General features: G+C 45.0%; 1 protein-coding gene across 2 annotated transcripts in view; it reads right to left on the bottom strand.

Moving 5' to 3' along the window:
* Positions 1-7,088, bottom strand: part of SLC8A2 (solute carrier family 8 member A2) — a 129,601-nt gene extending 122,513 nt beyond the window's left edge. For both annotated transcript variants that reach the window (XM_044306554.1, XM_044306555.1), the window contains exon 1: positions 7,024-7,088. The gene's annotated coding sequence lies outside the window, so the exon portion shown is untranslated. The remainder of the gene's footprint in view (positions 1-7,023) is intronic.
* Positions 7,089-21,705: the final 14,617 nt, after the last annotated feature.

The raw sequence follows: 21,705 nt of genomic DNA, 5'->3' as shown, positions 1-21,705 counted from the left end.
CCGTATAGAACACTTTACATATAACATTCCGTATAGAACACTTCACATATAACATTCCGCATATAACATTCCTTATAGAACATTCCACATATAACATTCCGTATATAACATTTTATACTTTGCCCGATCCCATCTCCATTTGCATTCATTCCGTTATACAGTCATTTTTCATTACCACCATTTCCTCCGGTTATTATATTAATAAGTTATAGCCATAAGTTATGGTAATAGAGTCTCACTTTTCCGGAACATAAGTTATGGAAACATATTCTCTCCAACTCCCAATGTTATGTACGGCTCCTGGGCATGCGGAATCACAGAGCAGATCTGTTGTGATGCTTGCTTCGCATTACCATCACGTTCTTAGGGCCAAGATAGTTACAAAAAAATTAGCATGTTGACTTTTGGGGTAAAGAAAAACAATGTAAATTTGCAAATGAACCTATTCTTGTCCATAGGGGTCTGTGTAATAGTAGAGCGGGCAGGGACAGATATTCTACTTAGATATATTGTGCATTATATGGATATAGCTTTTGTTGGGACATATGGTCTACATATGGCATATGTAGCGGGAGCTTGCCTACTGCTTACACTAATGTTCACATAGCGGAACGTTGAACAAAACCTTTGTCACGCCAATGGCTGAAAAGTGAGTTACTTCCCTTTCTCTGCTGGCAGTAGATAGAAAATAAGTAATATATAAGTAAAAGTAATATTCAGATATTCCACAAAATACATTTGGACAGACTGGACAATCTATAGTCAGAAGGGGCAATCAAAACGACAATGAAGGATTTTTTTCTGTTGCACCAAATGCATCTAAAATGAGGCATCTCTTCGAATAGGTTTCATTAAAATTGCGTCTCCATGGTAACAGACTACAAACAAACCCTGTGTAGTCATCCTGTAATCCTGCACATAATATAGGTCACACCACACACACACTTGGATGCTTTCACTTCTACCATTATCCTACAATCCTTTCCACCTACCCCTTGCTTCTTAGGCCTGTTGATAAGTGTGGCACCCAAAATTTGAAAGAATGGGATGACAGCCCCCAAGCTGATCCCCATCCAATCTGACCAAGTCACACCAATATTATGGAATATGGGAATCTATGGGAAAGAGTGCTCATGCGCTACACTACACACTTCATGTTGGCATGACTTGATTCTAGTTGTAGTCCATCCCATCCGTGAGAATGAGAAAAAACTCCCCCCCCCCCTTACTTCTCAGGATGGGTGAGGGTCCTAATAGATGATCATGCTGTCTAACATGCTATTATAGTATTCTAGTTGAATACCTCTTGAAAAGACTGGGCTAGTGATATAGAGGCTACAATGGCCCTCAGGCCCTGGTGGCTGAGGGGGCCCAAAGTGGCCCATAAGAGGACATATCACACGCTACAAATATCACGTGGCAATCTAGGTGACGTAGAGAAGAAATATGCATGATAATGTCTCTCATCTAAGCACCAACAGTCCTCTGTACCTGGAATATGCAGAAGAAAATAGCCGTGACATTTATGCTGCGTACAGAAAAGTTACTGCCTGAAGGCGGAAGAAGTACCGCACAGGTCCAAAAATGTCAAATATAAGGATAAAACATAGGAACTCAACTCATAAGAGGATCTATCACCAGGACAGACTCATGGTACCTGTTACACGGGTTAGGACCAGGGGCGGACTGGAAAAAATACTAAAAGTTGCCCCCGTTTTATAGTTGGGTCCAAGTTGATGGAAGGCAGGGTCAACAATACCATATTGTGGCACATTGTACTACCCCAACAGAGCCAAATCTACCACAAAATACATCCCCAAGAACTTCCACTGGCCGGCCCCCTGGGCATCGGCTCCCTGTGAAATTTCCCAGTAAGGTCTATGGCCAATCCACCCCTGGTTAGGACAATCCAAAATAGCTACAGGAGGATCCAGTAGGTCTGACAGAGGCAGGAACTGTGCAATTCTTCAGACCGTCCTGCAGAGGAACAAAACACTTGCTGATAGTTGATCATATATGGTCGCCCCAGCATACATACACTCACCTAAAGAATTATTAGGAACACCATACTAATACGGTGTTGGACCCCCTTTTGCCTTCAGAACTGCCTTAATTCTACGTGGCATTGATTCAACAAGGTGCTGATAGCATTCTTTCGAAATGTTTGCCCATATTGATAGGATAGCATCTTGCAGTTGATGGAGATTTGAGGGTTGCACATCCAGGGCACGAAGCTCCCGTTCCACCACATCCCAAAGATGCTCTATTGGGTTGAGATCTGGTGACCGTGGGGGCGATTTTAGTGCAGTGAACTCCTTGTCATGTTCAAGAAACCAATTTGAAATTATTCGAGCTTTGTGACATGGTGCATTATCCTGCTGGAAGTAGCCATCAGAGGATGGGTACATGGTGGTCATGAAGGGATGGACATGGTCAGAAACTATGCTCAGGTAGCTCGTGGCATTTAAACGAAGGCCAATTGGCACTAAGGGGCCTAAAGTGTGCCCAGAAAACATCCCCCACACCATTACACCCCCACCACCAGCCTGCACAGTGGTAACAAGGCATGATGGATACATGTTCTCATTCTGTTTACGCCAAATTCGGACTCTACCATTTGAATGTCTCAACAGACCAGGCAACATTTTTCCAGTCTTCAACAGTCCAATTTTGGTGAGCTCGTGCAAATTGTAGCCTCTTTTTCCTATTTGTAGGGGAGATGAGTGGTACCTGGTGGGGTCTTCTGCTGTTGTAGCCCATCCGCCTCAAGGTTGTGCGTGTTGTGGCTTCACAAATGCTTTGCTGCATACCTCGGTTGTAACGAGTGGTTATTTCAGTCAACGTTGCTTCTCGATCAGCTTGAATCAGTCGGCCCATTCTCCTCTGACCTCTAGCATCAACAAGGCATTTTCGCCCACAGGACTGCCGCATAATGGATGTTTTTCCCTTTTCACACCATTCTTTGTAAACCCTAGAAATGGTTGTGCGTGAAAATCCCAGTAACTGAGCAGATTGTGAAATACTCAGACCGGCCCGTCTGGCACCAACAACCATGCCACGCTCAAAATTGCTTAAATCACCTTTCTTTCCCATTCTGACATTCAGTTAGGAGTTCAAGAGATTGTCTTGACCAGGACCACAACCCTACATGCATTGAAGCAACTGCCATGTGATTGGTTGACTAGATAATCGAATTAATGAGAGATAGAACAGGTGTTCCTAATAATTCTTTAGGTGAGTGTAGATGCTATGATTAGTTTATCAGTGGGAGACTCCTTTAGGAAAAAAGATTGTCCACAGTGGACAGCCTATTGAGGTAAGTCGTAAAGCCTGCCATACACGTGACATACTTGTCGGCCAAATGCTCATTTGGCTGGCGGTTATCTCCCCGATCCATCCCCCCATACAGATGCACACTTGGCTGCAGACGACAATGCACTGTGACTGGGGAGAGGAAGATAAGCTGCTGCCAGACTCGTCAGTCATCAGCGTACCTCCCCTAGAACAAAAGGAGCGGAAATGTTAAAATAAAAAAATGCTCAAAATGCTCTAGATCGGGAATGCCGAACCTGCGACCCTCAAGGTGTTGCAAAACTACAACTACCAGCATCCCAGACAGCCTATAGAAGGGCATGATGGGAGTTGTAGTTTTTCAACAGCTGGAAGGCTGCAGGTTGAGCATTCCTGCTTTAGATGGTCCATCGAAATTGGCAGGTTCGGCCGACATCCATCCAAGGCTACATGCACACAACCGTAGTTTTGGTCCGATCATTTTTTTTTTTTTGCGGATCACACACGGACCCATTCATAGGGGTCCACATCCATGTGATGGATTTCGCGGATCCGCGGCTTGCGCACTGCAAAACCAATATGGTTGTGTGCATGTAGCCTAATGGGTGTCGCCAGCTTTAGATGTCCTACTAAGAATAAAGTAGAGGATGCAATTGCACCCATTCAGTGGTCACACCCCAACTACAAAAATCGGGATTTCCCCCTTGTCTACAGCATATGAAGCCTGACTGGCACCATGCTCTATTATTGGGTACAATTGTCCAAATTTTATAACACATAATATAGATGCTCTTATCTAAAGGAAACCTCAATGTGGCAAGTTCCCTTTCAGAGAACAGTCATCCTTCCTGACGTCTGGCTGTTGGGCTTTACTGGGTGCTATGTTGGGCACAGGTGGGCACTTTCTGGAATTGCGCACTCTGGAAGATCCCCCCAAAATAAGATAGTCACAGGGCGAGATGCTGCTGTGACGCCCTGGGGATCTGCAGGACAAACTTACCACCAGCCCTTAAAGGTAACGGTCCTATAGTCGTGATACACAGACCGATTAAAGGGACCGTTGTCCACATCTGGCTAATGCTTTAATGCCTGCAGGGTCAGTGACGTCCAGTGTGAAAACTATGGGAAAAGTAGTCCAACTAGGCAGAGGAAAGACATGAGTGGCAGAAGTTTATTTCAAAATCAGAGAAGATGCTGTCCAGGATTTCAGCATTACATACTACAAAGGTGGTTTTTCTGGGAGTTAGATATTGAGGAGCTGTCCTCACGATAGGTCATGAACATCTGATCAGTGGAGGTCTGACTCCCAGCACCCCCGCCAATTAGCTGTTTGAAGAGGCGGTGGTGCTCAGAAGGTCGATCATCCTCTGCATACTCTACTAAGACAGCACCATACATTATATAGTGGCCGTGCTTGGTATTGCACCTGGATCCCATTCACTTGAGTGGGATTGAGCTGCACATAGACCATGTGACGTGACGTCACAGGCCTAGGAAGAGACCACTGCACTTCCTGAGCGCCAGGGGCCCTTACAACAGCCGTGTGTTGGATCTCCACTGATCTGATACCTATGACCCCTCCTGAAGGTAGGCCATCAATATTTAACTCCCAAAGTAATGGTCTGCAACCTGTGGCTATAGTGAAACTACAACTCTAAGCATGTCCTGACATGAAAAAGTAAGCAGGTAACACATGCATGATTGACATGGTGAAACTAGAGGAAGAGGAGAGAGAGATGGGTGAGCGGGTGATCAAAACCAGCTCTCTATAGCCTTTATGTCTGACTACGACTACAACTTCCTGTCATTAGTTACAGCAGAAAGAACAGCTCTGGAGCACGAACTTCTGCTCTCACAAGGGATAGACTGTGCAGATTAAGAAGGAAAGGTTTATTTGTGAGGAGTAAGTGTTATCATTTCAATCTTCAGCCCTGCTACATGTGAAAGGCAGCAGAGACACGATGCACATCCACCAGCACACATGGATTCCTATACATACATTTCCACCAGCACGTGACTATATAGATTTTCCTTAATAGACACAAATAGCATAAAATGCATAAAGAGAGTCCCACCTGGTCACACGGTAACACACATGTATGCACGGGTTCACCTACATAGAAGAAATCAGACGCGGGGACATACCCCGAACCAGAGAAATCACACAGCCGGTTAGACACGCATGCATGAGCTCTCACATATGGTGAACCATACATGCTAGAATTACACAGATGGTCACACACTTCTGGATGAATGGGTAGGAACACTTGACCCTAATGAACGCTCCATTGTCGTTCTCCTTAGCAACACTGGTCACATAGCTATATTTAGTCATATACCCCTCCGAGTATCATCAGGCGACACATACAATGAGATGGAGCAGCACGTCAAGACTCATGTCGGAGGAGACTCTCAGCAAAGCAGAGGTAAGACGCTGTGAGGAACCAGAAGAAGGGTCACAGTTCTTCCCTCACTTGACACCGTTTTGAAAAAAAAAGAAAATGTTGTGCACAATGTAGCGGGGACGAAGCTAAGCTTTATAGCCCTAAGTCTCCAGACGTGCCTTACGTTACATACACGACCAGCGAATGACCCATAATGTGGTGATATAACCTCCCTCTTCTACACCGCCAAGTACTGTCCAGCTGTGCTTCACCGCCGCCTTGACAGCATTCTCAAGGAACATGAAGATCCCCTCCTCTGTAGATGCTGACAGTACAATACTAGACCATGCCTTCAGCATATTATAATATCATGTAGTAGATGATCGGTCGGTGACCACTGGCTTAGCTCTGGGTTTTGCCCCTACTTTATTCCATCAGGTTGATGGAGACACTAATTCGGACCCTTCCAAAACAGAGGGTATTGTGTCAGATGGTGAGACTCAATGAGTGATAACCAGGATGATGCTCCTAGACGGAGAGGATGTGCACTGGATGGTTTTTGCCCCTGGACCATTAACCTACTTCATTCCATCAGGTTGATGGTGATGGTGGCATTAATTCCAACCATTCCCAATACTAGGGGTGGTATTACATCAGGTGGTAAGACCCCATGTTGATATTTTCCCCCATATTGGGTCACCAAGGTGATAACCAGGACAACATTCTCAGATGGGGAAGGGGGGGGGGGGAATGATGCATAGAACCTTTAATTAACCGCTTAATTAACCATAATTCATCCCCCACGTGCTCCATGTTCAGTTCTGGAGCTGCCACTTGTGGACCGGCTACTGGGAACCAATTAAAGAAGCCCAGGCTGGATTCCAGTTAGGAGTTTTCCATTCATGGAGCGGCCATCGGCATGGTGGGACATGAGATGGTGGGACACGAGGTAGAAGAAGGTGGAAGGGTAAAGGCAGAGAGGTCTATCGGGGAAGGTAATGGGAAGGCGTCGGAGAGCGCCATGGGGAGATTCACATGGGAAGCACCCTGTGTAGCCGACGGAGCGGACTGCGTGCGACCGGAGGAAATAATGCGATGAGGGAGATGGAGAGGAGCAATTACACACATTAAGATTAGGGAGGAGGATAAGGGAAAACACAAAGTGGATAGAGGGACAGATGTGAGGAACGAGGAAGGGGGGGGGGGGAGAAGCACAGAGACAGCATCTATTGTGGTGCGAGGGATACCAGGCACTGCCGCACACGAGGACGGGTATGTAGGCAGGGAGGATTGGCACGTCGAAGCCCCCCAGACATTAGATAGTAGATAGATAGGTGGACATCCTCACCTGCTGCCTGCTCTCTCGTCCCTCATCACAGGCTCAGATGCATGTCCTTCCAGTGCTCATCCAGGGGGTCCCTTGCTGCTCGGAAAAGGGGGGTTGCAGGAGTATCAGTGTCTGCGGAAAAGCCTCAGCTCCCACCCCCCTGCTCTCTCCTCCACAGCTGTTGCGCCTCCAGCTTCTCTCCACCTCCACTCCCTCTCCCTTGCCTGTCTGGATCCGCATATTGCTTCCCCCCCCCCCTCCCTGCGTCTCCACCCTCTGCTCCCCTCCACACATCACCCACCTCCTCTCTCTCAGCTCTCTCCCTCTCTCTCGCCTTGCTGCCTGCTATTCTCCACTCCTTTCAGCACCTGGACAGCGCCACATAAAGCTCACTTACATCCACAGGTCTCACTCACACCTGAAGGGCACCTACAGCAAGGCCAGAGTGGGATGGCGGCATAGGGAAGATTTAAGGAATTTCATGCAATAGAGGAGTATTATAGTAATAGGGTGAAAAATTAAACCAGGAGCCCCATTGGGGGACAGGGACCGGCGTGAATGGTGTATTTTTTTGTACAGCGCTGCAGAATATGTGGGTACTATACAGTATAAGCAATAGGAAATAATTCTGAAAAAAAAAAAATGGATATGTTGGGGCAATTTGTTGGAGTAGAAAAGTGGGCAAGGCATGGTCAGCCATGGGCAATATATATGCGCCAGAATATAGGCATAGATTTTCATTTTCTGGTGCACGGACCTCCCGAGCCTGTGTGAACAGGTCTCTATAAGCTTTCCCCATGTGGACAATGAATTAAAGACAATTTTATTTTATGCCTGATGCAAATTCTTAGGCTGAGGTCTAGAATTTGCCCCTTCATGATATTCAGTGGTCATCATGTAATGCTTCATTTAGCCTATGGTGGCGCTGCAGGGAAACTTAACACTGCTGCCAGGTTTCAAAGCAATAGGTACAAATTAGTTTCTTTTGGGGGGACCCTTCAAACAAAAAACTGGTATGTTTTATTTTTTTAATTGTGACATTTTTACCATATTTGTTTTCACTTTTTTTTTTTTTTTTTTTAAACCTATGCATTGTTCTGTTCCTCTATTATTCCTCCTGTGAAAACTGGCATGTGTCCCTACACAATCTGTCCAATCGGTGCTGTGAGTGACAGACTGGGTCTGGAGATATTCTATAGCAACACCTAATTGTCATGTTAGTAATACATTTCCAGGTGGAATAATAAAGGAGTTTCCAGTCCTGTAGTAGGTTTTCCTCTAGGATTTCCCGGTATTTGCAACAGTTTACATACTGATTGGACCATAGTTGTAGTATATAGCAACATCAATTAATTCAGCAAAGCCAATATGGGGCATGCTGGATTGCGATATGTATGATCCTTTCATCCCACGGGAGATGAGGTGTCTGCTAGCGGCTTATTCCTCTCTTCCCATTGAAAACACAAAGAGGGAGATTTACCAAAACTGGTGTAAAGGCAAGCTGGTTCAATTGTCCATAGCAACCAATCAGATTTCACCTTTCATTTTTCAGAGCTCCTTTGGAAAATGAAAGGTGGAATCTGATTGGTTGCTATGGGCAACTAAGCCAGTTCTGCTTTACACCAGTATTAATAAATCTCCCCCATGCATGTTTGGCCAAGCAGACTGTATGGACACCTACCTGAGGTGCATGGCCACCTTTACTGTTGTAACCCTTAAAAGACATGATCAACTTTTGGTAGCTGGTCACGTGCGCTGCTGCGGCCAATGAATAGCCGCAATAGTGACGTGTCCTCCCATGAGATACATCCCTGATAGAGCACGTGAAGGGGTTAATATTGTTATACGCTAATGAAAACTGTTTCAAAGGGAAGCTATCTTTGTTGCCCATAGCAACCAATCACGGCACGGCTTTCATGTTTCAGAGCAGAAGAGAAAATGAAAGCAGTGCTGTCTGTTGCCTCTAGCAACCAATCGCAGTGCAGCTTTCATTATGTATTCTGCTCTTGAAAAATGAAAGCTGCACTGTGATTGGTTGCTACGGGCAACACAGATGGTTTTCCTTTTAGGCAGTTTCACAAATCTCCCCATTGAGGTTATACCCTCCGTATAATAAGGCTTGGAGCTTCAAAAAAATCTGTTCACTAAGTTACATTATATCTGTAAGGCAGGGTGAAAACCAGTATGGACGCCATTAAAGCTCTCATAGGGGCTGCTATTCAGCTGCTTAAAGGGGTTATCCCATAATTAAAGGGTAACTGTGATATATTTTTTTTATTTGCTAGTTTATTAGAGCTAGGCATGTATACCTGAGTTAGTCTGTCAATGATTGTCAAAAGATCTGTAATTACCTTATAATAACAGCTGTCATTAATGTCCCCTGTCCCTTTCCACTGCTCCCTTAAAATACCATTGCTAGGGCTTGTCTGTCTTCCCTTTAGTATAAACAGAAGACAGAGGGGCGGTCCCTCGCACTGCATGCCTGCATTAGGCTTCAGAGTGAGGAGGCGTGTCTCTCAGTAATCCAATCTGATTGGCTGGCAGGGAGCTACTGGCTACAGCAAGTGTGTATGGGAAGTGAGGGAAAGCAGTTTTGGCCTCAGAGAACTGGTAGAGGAGCCATCTTGAGAAGGTCCTCATATTGTAAATGTGTAAACAGCCGTAACTAAGGGAAAAACTCAAGGAAAACAGTGGTATGTGAAGAAACTAAAGATTGCGTTATGCATAATAATGCTGCTGCAGCAGTAACATATGCTAAAACAGATTTTATTTTATTTTATGAAAACATGACAGTTACCCTTTAAGGCAAAACGTGGCATCATATAGTGCATAATAATCTTGTTATAGCAAAGCTGGAACCAGCCCTGTACCTTTAATGGTTCCAGAGGAATACCCATTCATTGCTTCAATACCTTGCTAGATTTATTTCAAGATGGCAGCTCAGGATGGGGGTGTGCCGTTTCTGCTGCAATTCTCTCACAGCACAGTGTTTCCTATCTGCTGCAGCCCTCTCCCTATAACCTATCACAGCTTACAACAGTAGATATGGATGGAGCATGCGTGACCACCTCAGCAATGTAACTGATGAAATAAGTAAAAGATCAAACAGCAGGTGGCGCTATACAGATACATTTTACTGGATGACTACAGTAAATGGCTTTACAAACATTTTTATGACATGCAATTACAAAAGTATTCAGATCTAGGAGCTGGTTTGCTAAAAGGTAGAACATGGGACAAGCCCTTTAATTATGCAGCAATGTAGGAGAAGGGAATATATCACTGCATAACCCATCATAACTGCCATTCAGGAGTCTAGGAAAGCTAGGATGATAACCAATAAGGATGCCATTAAACTTTCCAGGACCTGTCACACACTTTCCTTGAGTCCTGGATGGTTTATCCAGTGGCAGAATGAGAAACTTAGGCTTCGTCTACACAGGCACTTTATTTCCGGTTATTCTGCCACTGACAAGAGACGTCTCTGATGATTGTAAGTTGCAATGTCTTGTGCAAGCAATCGAAGATAGTGAACTTGCTATAATCATTCCCCTGGGGACACCAGTTGCATGTAGAATTCCAGTGAGGGAGATGCAATGGATATGCCGTTAGGTAATTTATTGAATGCACCTAAAGAAATAATGATAGAGGTCAAAGAAAAATCCTCTTTCTAGCTTTGTGATGCATGTCTGACACAAAGGAAAAGACCTCAGGAAACAAGATGTGAGCTAACAGGAGAGGAGGAGTTACAAGATAAATGACATAATGAAATACAACCATAGATAACTTACATAAACTGAATATATTTTGTCCCGGCTTAGGAACAGAATACCCAAACTTCCAGCTCTAGCATATACCAAACCCAACCAGAGCCTGATAGATCCCATTCATTATAACGGGGTCTATCGGGTGTCTGGCATGAATACTGAAAAGTTTGCCGAAGACGTGAACCTAGCCTTACCCTAGAGAAGGTGAATATGGGTGATTTGGTGTGGAGGTGTGCTTGCTTGCTTTTTATTTCCACCCCAAACCATTATGAAGGCATGGGCCTACCCTACATCGACAGTACTCAAAAGAGTTGGTGGACAGTCATACTACTACTCCTCCTCCTCCTCTCTGGCTCCTATGTAACTCAAAGTAGTAGTTGTATAAAGAGAGACGTCAATGAGGGGCATTAGTACTAATGGTGACTCACTAGTACTACTGCTCCTCCTCTCTGACTCCTATCTCAGGGGCCTAGCAGTAGAAGTAGTACTTCAAAATATAGTACTACTACTCCTGATTTATCTTTGTGAGTTACAGGAAGTACTACTGTACTATCCCTCTATGCCTCCATTTTAACTCACATACAGCAAGAATATAGTATATAGAATATAATGCGCTTGCATAAGATGCAGTAAATTTATTTAGGAGGCGCGGTCACAATAAATTCATCTCATCTTTGACTGTTCATGAGCCAGAAATTCAAATCTATGCCATCTATGAGCCTGCCATAAATTTGCAGTATGCACTTCCGACGTATCGTAAATCAATTGGGCTATATGAGGTCATGCCCCTCCTCTTAAGCCACTCCTACTTTTTTTTTTAAATACACAAGAGCAGAGGAAAATGGGCAAAAGTCACTATTTTCTTGATTAAAAATATAGCATCTTTTTTTCTCATTAATTATTTGGCATAGTTAACAACTTTGGGAGGCAGTGATTCAGGATGGAGAGGTCACGGTACCATAATTTTTCAGCTTGAAGCCACGCTCCTTCACGCATGCCATGCCATTTTTACATAATAAGCCTCATTCTTTATTGATGCATGCCCATTAGTCATGCCCACTTTCTCTGCACAGCCTGCACTTTTACTGCCACTACTCTGCCCACCTCAGTCCCGGCACCACACACAATTAGGACAGCTCTCTGGGAGATGCCGGGATGGTTTCTCAGCACCCACAAGATTTCTCAACTCCTCCAGGAGTCCGGGAAATCTATCCTTTTTCCATATGTCTCCAGGTGAGTTGGCATGTATGTTTCTTTTAATGTCTGCTTGCTATCCCTGTATCACCATACCTGTGCTTAATCTGTGCTGACCTGTATTTTCAGTAACCCCCTGAGGCGCTGGTGTAGAGGATAGGAGTGGTAGTGGCCCTGATGAAGTGTCATGGTGTACTTTTAGTGCCCTGGAGCAAGGGACACTTTGAAGTCTGAACATTTGTGGACATTTGCCTTATGCAAAGTCATCACCTCCTTACTTTATTTCATTTTAAAGGGGTAATACTTTTTAATACTGTGTAACTGCATTTTCTAAATATGTTGTCATATATATCCTGTTAATTTGCACTGTATTTGCTCTGCCCTATGGAAAGGGTTAATAAACACTGAGAACATGTGTTGGGGGGGAAAAGCCAGATTGGTTTACCACCAAAGCCCAGACTGACCTTTTGAATGTCTGGTTTTGCTCTATGAGAGACGATAACTGTAACATTGTATTTGTTTAGGCTGAGTTTCTCCACTGGACCCCCCCCCCCCCCCACACACACACACACACACACAAACAAAGGTTCTAGTTTAGCTAGAAACTGTATATAAGGAGACCAGTCAGAGCCCCTAGTGTTCTGCAGTTAGGGAACAGTGCTTAGAAGAGAAGATTCTGCCAGACTACCTGAATGACCAGAAGAAGAGGCTGAGACAGGGATACTCTGCCACAGGCCTTGAATCACCAGCCTTTGACCAAGGTTTCCAGCCTTCTGAGAGAGAGAGAGGGACAGCTAGCTCAGGCATTTCCTCAGCATCAAACCCTTCTTCTGCCTGGTAGGAGACTCAGCTCAGTTCGTCGCCTGTATTGTTTTGCACCTGAATTCCTCTAGTAAAGAAGCAAACTGGTTATTGCAGACCCGACTCTCTCGACATATTTCCCATTGGAGTGCACCATGCCTTACCAACCCCTCTGGAGAGCAGCAACACGTAGCTGACACCTAAAGAGTGTGCCTGGGACCTAGCATAGCGTTGGGGCCACCTCAAACCCAGCCACTGCATACTCCCTCAGGCTGTCACTCCCTGGGAATCGGTGCAATGGAATTATAGTAATGAAGAACGAGGGCAGAGTTAAACAAACTCTTTTTTCAAATACATACAGTAGTAGAAGGCTTTTAGTACAATTCTCCTCTGGCACCAGCAAGGATATGGGGGCAGGTTGGTTGGTGATAATTCATCTAGCCTAGTGGTTGTTTGGTGATGGGTGGCTTGGCTGTAGTCCCTCACCATTACAGCAGTGTCTGTAGATGCTGTCTTTATCCTCAAGGATTCACTTGAGACTTTTTGTAGCAGTTCTCTCTGAAGAAATCTGTATCAGGAGCTCAGCAAGTTGCGTCCTCTCCCCTCCGTGGATTACAACACAACTTCCCCTCCTGGCAGGGAGCAGGACTAGCCCACTCCTACCAATATAGGAGTAGGGACAGGGTGGTTAATTCTGTTCCTGCCAACCTTTGCCTTTCATTCTCTAAGGCCCCATTCACACGTCCACAATTTCTTTCCGCATTTTGTGGAACGGAATTGCGGACCCATTCATATCGTGCTGCCCGGATACGGAATTGCGGACCTGCACTTCCGGGTCCGCAATTCCGTTCTCGAAAAAAAATAGAACATGTCCTATTCTTGTCCACAATTGAGGACAAGAATAGGCATATTCTATTAGTGCCGGCGATGGGCGGTCCGCAAAACACACACGGATGTGTGAATGGACCCTAATGGAAACAATGGCCAGAAAACAAACAATAAAATACATGATGCAAACTATATACAAACTGTAGTACCCCCAGGTCTGGGGGTACTACATATGTGGCCTCAGCTCCTGTGGCATACCAGAGTTAATAGTGGGGCAACACTGGCTCCCTGCTCCTCCATAGTATGCTTCTTTTGGATGCTGATATAGTCAAATGTGGGGGTCATCCAGGATGCTGGGCAAAACCTCTGTGCCCTAAATGCCCGATGCTAGTAACTCCACTGTATAGAGAGAGGCAGTGATATAGCAGCACAGGGTTTCATCATTCAGGGCATCTGGGGGGGGGGGGGGGAGGGGGCAAACCATGCACCTCTAGGTAAATTTACCTAATTAAAAGGGTTTATCCCATGATTGATTTAAAAAAAATAAAAAATCAGACATCATATAGCACATTAGAATCTCTTTCTAACAAACGTGAACCAGCCCTGTACCTTACATGGATCCAGAGATCTCCTCATTCATTGCTGTAATTGGTCTGCTAGATTTATTTCAGGCTGGCAGCTTAGGGGGCGTGCACTTTCTGCTTTTACTCTTTCCCTGTAACTGTCACAACTTCTAAGAGAAGTTATGGCTGGTGGCAGTTGAGAATTTGGACAAGAAATAAGGAAAAAAAGCAAACAGCAGGTGGCGCTATACAGAGAAATTGTATTGAATAACTCAGTGGTTGTAGAAAATTTGTAATCACTTGCAATTACAAAAGTATTCAGATACAGGGGCTGGTTTAAAAAATGTAGAATATGTTTTGTGGCACAACCCCTTCTAGTGGTAGTACAGAGGAAGGGGATATATCCCTGCATCACCAGGCATCTAGAACAGTATGGAAGCCATATTGGTTGTTAGCCACCCAGCTTTCCCATAAAAAGATATGGGTGCAGCATTAGGGTAAAGGTTGGCAATCTACATGTAAATCCTATCAGTAACACAACGCAGTTTTTAATCCCTAGATGCTACGATATAAGATCCTTTATGTTAAGGATTCTCTAGACCTCTTCAAGGGAACCTTCATACACAAACGAAAGTGAGTCATTGTCCGCGGACTGTTAATATTTCATCCAGTCCTTGACCCTGGAGAATCCTCTCCTTATAGTGACCCAGTGACCTCCGCCATACATTATGTAGGATAACAAACAGGAGGAGAGAGCATTTATGGAACCTGACCCTAGGGAATGATATGACGCCGGCTTCAGTTTCACGGACACAATCGTATTCAGGAGCCATAGCAACAGTGACCTGTCAGTCACCGAGGTGGACAGGCACATATGGAGAATATAGAGCTCAGTTACCCGGCTGTACACCAGAGCTGCATTTTCTGGCTTTAGTTACATCTCACCGCCATACTGAATACCTTTATTGTTTCCATGTCATGTCCAAGGCCACCATCATTAGGCACATGGTAGATCACGCCTAGGACCACTCTCGCGGAGGATCATGAACCTTTCCATGCTTCACTGGATGCTTCAAATTTGGGCTGATGCTCCATAGACCTTTTCAGCTACAGAATTAGTAACAAGTCAGGGCATACAGAAAAAAAAAATCATCAAAGCGTGGGAACGGACCCTAGTAGCGACCTTCAGTCTACTGCACCAAAAAGCCCCAGAGAGGATCTTTACATGATGGCTTCCCCTCTGTGCCATTACAATGATATAGTGTCTATCTTTAGCCACCACTAGGGGGAGCTCACCGCAGGAAGATGTATACAGCTCTCATTGGGTTCCGTACCAGCTGTATAAGGGCATGTTCGTCAAATTTTGGCACACCCAGCAGGAGTGAGATTGTGGGACCAGACGAGAACGGGAGACAGATGCCTGGCCCACAGGATAGGGGATAACTATTAGATCGGTGTGGGACCCCCACTGATCACGAGAAGTGGTAGGACCCCCACAGATCTAATAGTTATCCCCTACCCATTGGATGCAGGATAACTGGAAACAACCAGAATACCCATTTAAAGGAGGAACTTTACATTATAAAATGATGGCGTGTCATTAGCATAAGACTATGCAACATCAAGTACAGCTCGGCATCCATAGTTGCCAACTCTCCCAAATTTGCAGGGACTGTCCCTAATTTTCAGAGACAGTCCCGGCAAATTTGCACTGTCCCAGGGCCAAACTAAGTGGGGCTAGTGTAAGTGGATTGCTGTTCCTAAGGTGGGACTTACATGTGCAGTACCCCAGAATAGGGTACTTACAAATTGTTGTTTAATGTTATTTAATGTATTTTATTACCCATATGGTTTTGTATGGATACATCAGGGGTAACAATTCTGACTCTACCCCTGTAAGAAGCTGGGTGATGGACTTAGGTCCGCCCCTAGTTCAGTCATTTCTAGCTGAGAAAGTGAGAGAAGCTCAGAGGACTAGGCCTTCATCCCATTGAATTACAGTGTTCCAGAGAGAATAAGGAAAGAACCAAGAAGAACCAGAATCTGCATGGCCGAGCACTGGAGTCAGGCAGTAAGGTATTTGCTGTTAAAGACTTTGCTGAAGTGAGAGGCACATTGCTAATACGCCCTTCACAGTTGGACATGGTCCTGGCCAGCCGTATTTTAATCCTGTACCCCTCAGCTGCGAATTACAGACACATTTGCGAGAGCTTTATTTGGAGAGGCAGAAGGAATGAGCACTACAAGCGCCATCCTTGCTTACATCCATACAATCGCTATCTGTGAATTCCACTGCCTCATAACGCCAAATAGCACCACCAAACAGGAGAACCCCCAAAACCAGAGTGTGGCCCGAGGGAACTAGGGTGAGCCCTCCCTTCACTGCACATCCCACCATGCCACCAGGAGTACAACTACCACCATCATTGCCACTACCGCCATTCATGTGCTCCCCGCCTTCCCCTGCAGTTGGCTGCATATTGAGTCATGTGCACTGGTGGCTGCAAAGGTGCAGAGACCACTGTTCACTTGTCACAGTACAGACAATGGATCTCAGCAAGAAATACCCAAATAATAAGCCCCTCAGGGATTACGTGTCATCCGTAATGAAGTCCCTGCAAGTGACTGATTCACGGGCATATGGTGAGTAAAGACAGAAGAGCAGTCAGCCAAGACAGCCGTCAGCTCTGCAAGAGTCTGCTCCATCATAATTTGCACCAGATTTATCAAACGTCACGTGCTGGGGCAGATTTATGGAACTGTCTAAGGGCCAATTAACACGACTGTATTTTTCTTTCCGCATTTCTGCGGATCAGATGCCGACTCATTCATGTCTATGGGACTGCAAAATCCACGGATAGCACACAGTATGTTCAGTATGTACACATAAAAGATAGAACGTAGAACTTAGTCCGTGGCCCCATTCAAGTCTATGGTTCCGAAAAAATGCTAATTGCACAAGGAATGTGTTCCATGTGCAATCCGAATTTTGCGGATCCTTGTCCACAAACTTTAATGTCCTGTGATGTCACCTTTGAATGTTTATTAAAATGATACCTTCCCACCCCCTACTGGAGTAAGATTGCACCTTTTTTGCGCTACTCTTGCCCACTTTACAGAATTGGTGTAAAATGATGAAAAGCCACTTTATTTTATTATTATTTTATTTTTTTATGACATACTCACTTTTGTTTTGCTTTTTCTTGTTGCAAAAAATGCCATACTCGGGTACATCATGGTACAAAACAAATGATAAATTCTGCCTATTGTGCCAAGGGGGCGGGGCATGACACAGGAAGTTTCCATTTGGGAATTTATGCACCATGCTCCACCCCCTTAGGCTCTTTTCACATTGCGCCTTGAGTGTCCATTTATCATATGCTTCGGGAAAGCAGGATACAGCACAGTGGACTTTAAAAAAAATGTTTTTTACCAAATCTCCTCAATAGCTATAAACATTTTTTTTACACATAAGACGAATAGAGCAACGCCTGGGATAACCAAAAGACGGAGGAGGATATGAAAACCACTCACTTTGGGGTGTTGTGCTAAGGCGCACAACAACCCGACGTGCCAAACAGGAGTGCTAGAAGCTGCGGCAGACAAAAAAACGGTTGAAGAGTATCAAAAGAAACTAAGGGCGCTGCTTGCTGAAAAACTTTTAACTGCATAGTCTTGGTATATCTGTTTCTTTGTGTAGAATAGCAATGCTTTTTGGGGCTGGACAAGCCCCCTTTCTCAGGCATCACATATATATATTTTTTTTTACTACTTCTTTTAAGTAGCGCAGTCTGCTACGTTATTTCAGGCGGCTTAGAAACGTAAATCCTGAAAAATGCCATGGTATTGGTCAAATGGGGGCCTATGGGTCTGCGGCAGGAGCTATTCTAGAGCATACATGAAACAAACACTCAAGACATAGGGGTAGATTTACCAAAACTGGTGCAGAGTAAAAGTGCCTTAGTTGCCCATAGTAACCAATCAGATTCCAGTTTTCATTTTTCAGAGCTCTTTTGGAAAATGAAAGGATCAATGCGATCGGTTGCTAGTTCTTTTTTTGAGAAATCTACCCAATAGTCTGAATAGAGCCTAAGGGGTGGAGCATGACACACAACAGACTAAGATGCTGTGTAATGCCCCTCCCCCTTGGACCCTGTACTAGGCTGTAGCAGTTTTGCCCGGTGTTTGCCATCAGTGTGCCCGGGAAGCACACTGAAAAGCTTTATGGACCTGAAAAAAGAAGCCATTTTTACTTGTGGAAGACCAATTAAAGGGGTTGACCAGTTCATACAGCCTATTAGGGGATTCTAGAAAGGGGTCCTCTGTTCAGGATCCTCATCTCTTTCCCTGAGTGGAGAGCGGCTACAAAGAGCGTCTCTCTTTCTGGAGGACCTGTCCTGTATTACACAGACAACCCACTGATATGAATGGAACCTGTGTAATACTTAATTTATCCTGTGGTGGCACTGCAGGGAAACTGAACACTTACGGCCAGGTTTTCTCACAGATTACAGCTGATCAATGGGAGTCCAAGTACAGGGACACTCTTTGATCATTAAATAATACAGTTTTGCAATACTGCAGAACTATTGAATGCCAGCAGCAGATGCTATGGGGCCCACCACTGATTGGGGGCCAGTACCACCATAATCTCTACTACCTGGAGCCTCATCCTGTGCCCCAGCTCTCTATGGTTTGCTGTTCTTTCATGACCTCCTCCTGCTATTATAATACCCAAAATTGGAGGTATTACTATTTTGTACTTTGGTTACCGCATTTTATATATTTCTTAAGTAATTCTGTGTAATGTCATATAAGTCACATGTATTATGTCATTTTCCTGCCAGGAGGGGGGCGTTTAGAGTTAGCTCAGTCATTCTATGGTAAGGGTTAGGTGGAGAGGGGATGAGAGAGGACCCTTTCCTGCCAAGGAGAGAGGAAGCAGCTCCTAGAGCACCCTCTCCCCAGAACTGAATTAAAGTAATGTAAAGCCTTGGGATCAGAGACAAATGGCCTGAGGTAGGACACCATGACACTACTACATTAGATCAGGACCACTCCCATCCTCTACACTGGCTCCCACGTGGGCTAGCTGTACTATCATACAGAGGCTTTTGGATATATGGGCTTCAATCTGGTTTTAGATTCTAAATATTCACCACAGTTTATGGCCAGCTTTTGAAAGAGTTGTCTTCTGGTATGTCCACTGGGCTGCCCTATATTAGAAGACCATGCCTCCTTAAATTTTGCCTCCACCACATACAGTTGAAGTTCATGCAGGGCTCAGCAATCCTCCATGCTGCACCCAAACTCTTCTGAGAGTCCGGGTGGTCTCTTCTTTTATCAGGAGCCTCCTGGATGTTCTGGCGGAGTTACCAAGTATTGCATAGTATGTGCTCTATTCCGTTGGTTAAGGGGGCCAATTCCAAATTTGCTTTAATTTCCCATGATGACTTGTGCAGCACACCGGACCACAGGGGAAGAGTGGTGGCCGTAGTTGGAGAGAATGGGAGTCGTTGCTGTGCCAACGAGAGTTGTTGTAGTCCTCATGGTGGCTAACCCCCTCTCCACCGCTTTCCCAGTTCACGAGTGCAAAGGTCGGAGGGGCACAATCCATCTTCCCCTCGGGGCACATCCTGGACTTTTGAGGGCTCTTGCCTGGGTGCAAGACAGAAGGGAAGGAGGATGGTGGAGGCAATGACCAGGCCGCCTCTTTACTGCATAGATGATGGAGATTGTGGTACAAATTCAAGCAGTAGAGACAGTTCTAAGGTATATCCCAGAGTAGGCTTTTACCAAAGACTGTATATAGGAGGTGGCAGTAATGATGGCGGTTCTCCCTGAGTATTTATCTATAGAAACTAGCAATCTTCCCAAATTGACCGTGCAATCATTCTCAATATTTATCTGCAGTTCTCAATCTGCAGGATGCAGTTGTAGATCAAATGGGCAGTCCATCTCAGAAGTGTGGCGTACGCCAAAAGTAATTAACCTTAACTACATGTAGTAAAGTCTAAAGCCGTAGGCGTGCGTTACCTTTACTATCTGAGTCCAAACACAGCTTTTATGGTCCTCAACCTTCTGCAGATATTCAAGGCTTCTTTTCTGGCAGTTTCCCAATCTCAAGGATGCGATTTCCTGGAGAAGCAAACAGGTCTCCACTGTAGCTAGCTCAGTAGCAGACTCACACTAACCAGGAAGGCAGGGTCAGTCTGTCCAGCGAGTCGCAGGGTTGGTGGAGAGGATGACAGTAGTACTCACAGTAGGAGATCTAGCTCAGATGCTCACTGGGCTGTGCAGTGATAGGAAGGATGTGCCTTTTCTTTCCTTCGGGCACACCCTGGTCTTGAAGTTCTCCATCCTGATGGTGGTTCAGGGTGCTTTTGATGTTGACAGGGGCTGTGAGATGCAAGGCAGGGTCCCTTGGCAGCGAATGATGGTATGACGATGCAGTGTGGCAGTGCAGGCAATAATGACACAAGGTTATCAGCAGAACGGTTCTTTACTGAAGAATCAAGTTCAGGTACATTAGTCACAGTTCTCAGGCATGAACTGGCATTTCTTAGGCTACATTCAGATCTGCGACATCTATTCCAGCAGGCTGTTAAGGAAGAGAGCAGCCTGCCAGAATTCTCTGTATCCGGAACTGGCAGATGCAACCGCAACGCCCGCCAGCCCCATTAAGTATAATGGGGTCCGGCGGAGATCCGGCTGCATTCCAGCAAAAATGCAGAGAATCGCCCAGGCATGAATCAGTCTGTTTGCAAGCTGCCAGTTTGTTTTCTTTGAATCCTGTCATCTGACAGCTCATGTGTAGCTCATAAACACTTATTCAGTTTGATAAAGTTGAGCTATAAGTGTTTATAAGGTCAGGATGGGATTCAAAGAAAACAGCTTGCATACAGACTGATTTTTAGCCCTTGTATCTCAGAAACTACAGAAAATTTTTTAATAAAGTATACCAAAACGAAAAAAATTATTTTTAGCCCAAAATTAGTAAAATTCGATCATTAAAAATTCCCCCTGAGGTGTCCATTAAAGCAGTTCCCACACTTCACTTCTCTAACTGACTTAATAGCAACCAGAAATAGGGGTGCGCAAGGAGGGCGTAGTGGTGCAATAATCTTACCCCGCGCGCCAGATTAAGTTCTGCACCTTTTGTAGGTTGCTGCACTCTAGGCTGAATCTGTACTTTCCTCTGCAGGTTCTCAGCAGACACCCTCAGACTGCCACTAACACATGTCCAATCTCCTGAAGTTTCTATTCTCCTCAACAACTTGGCCATGGAGTCTATAAAGTCCTTTTCAGACAATTTACCTCCACAGCCTGTAGCATCTTCGCATCTCCTCTCAACACTGAAATGCTCTTCAAGTTCTCTTTGCTTTTTTTCTCCACTTTTTCTCTTTTCCTCTACATCTTTGCTTCTCTCTGGCTAGTTCTTTTCCAAGGGTGCTTCCCCCCCCCCCCCTTTTCCTCTGACTGTTTACAACTGTAGCATACATGCACAAAATTCACATAAAACCATTTTGCAGGGGACCACTGCTGTAGCA

The sequence above is a fragment of the Bufo gargarizans genome, chromosome 9 (assembly GCF_014858855.1).
Source record: "Bufo gargarizans isolate SCDJY-AF-19 chromosome 9, ASM1485885v1, whole genome shotgun sequence".
In the NCBI taxonomy this organism is placed as follows: domain Eukaryota; kingdom Metazoa; phylum Chordata; class Amphibia; order Anura; family Bufonidae; genus Bufo; species Bufo gargarizans.
This window is presented reverse-complemented; position numbering and strand designations above follow the sequence as displayed.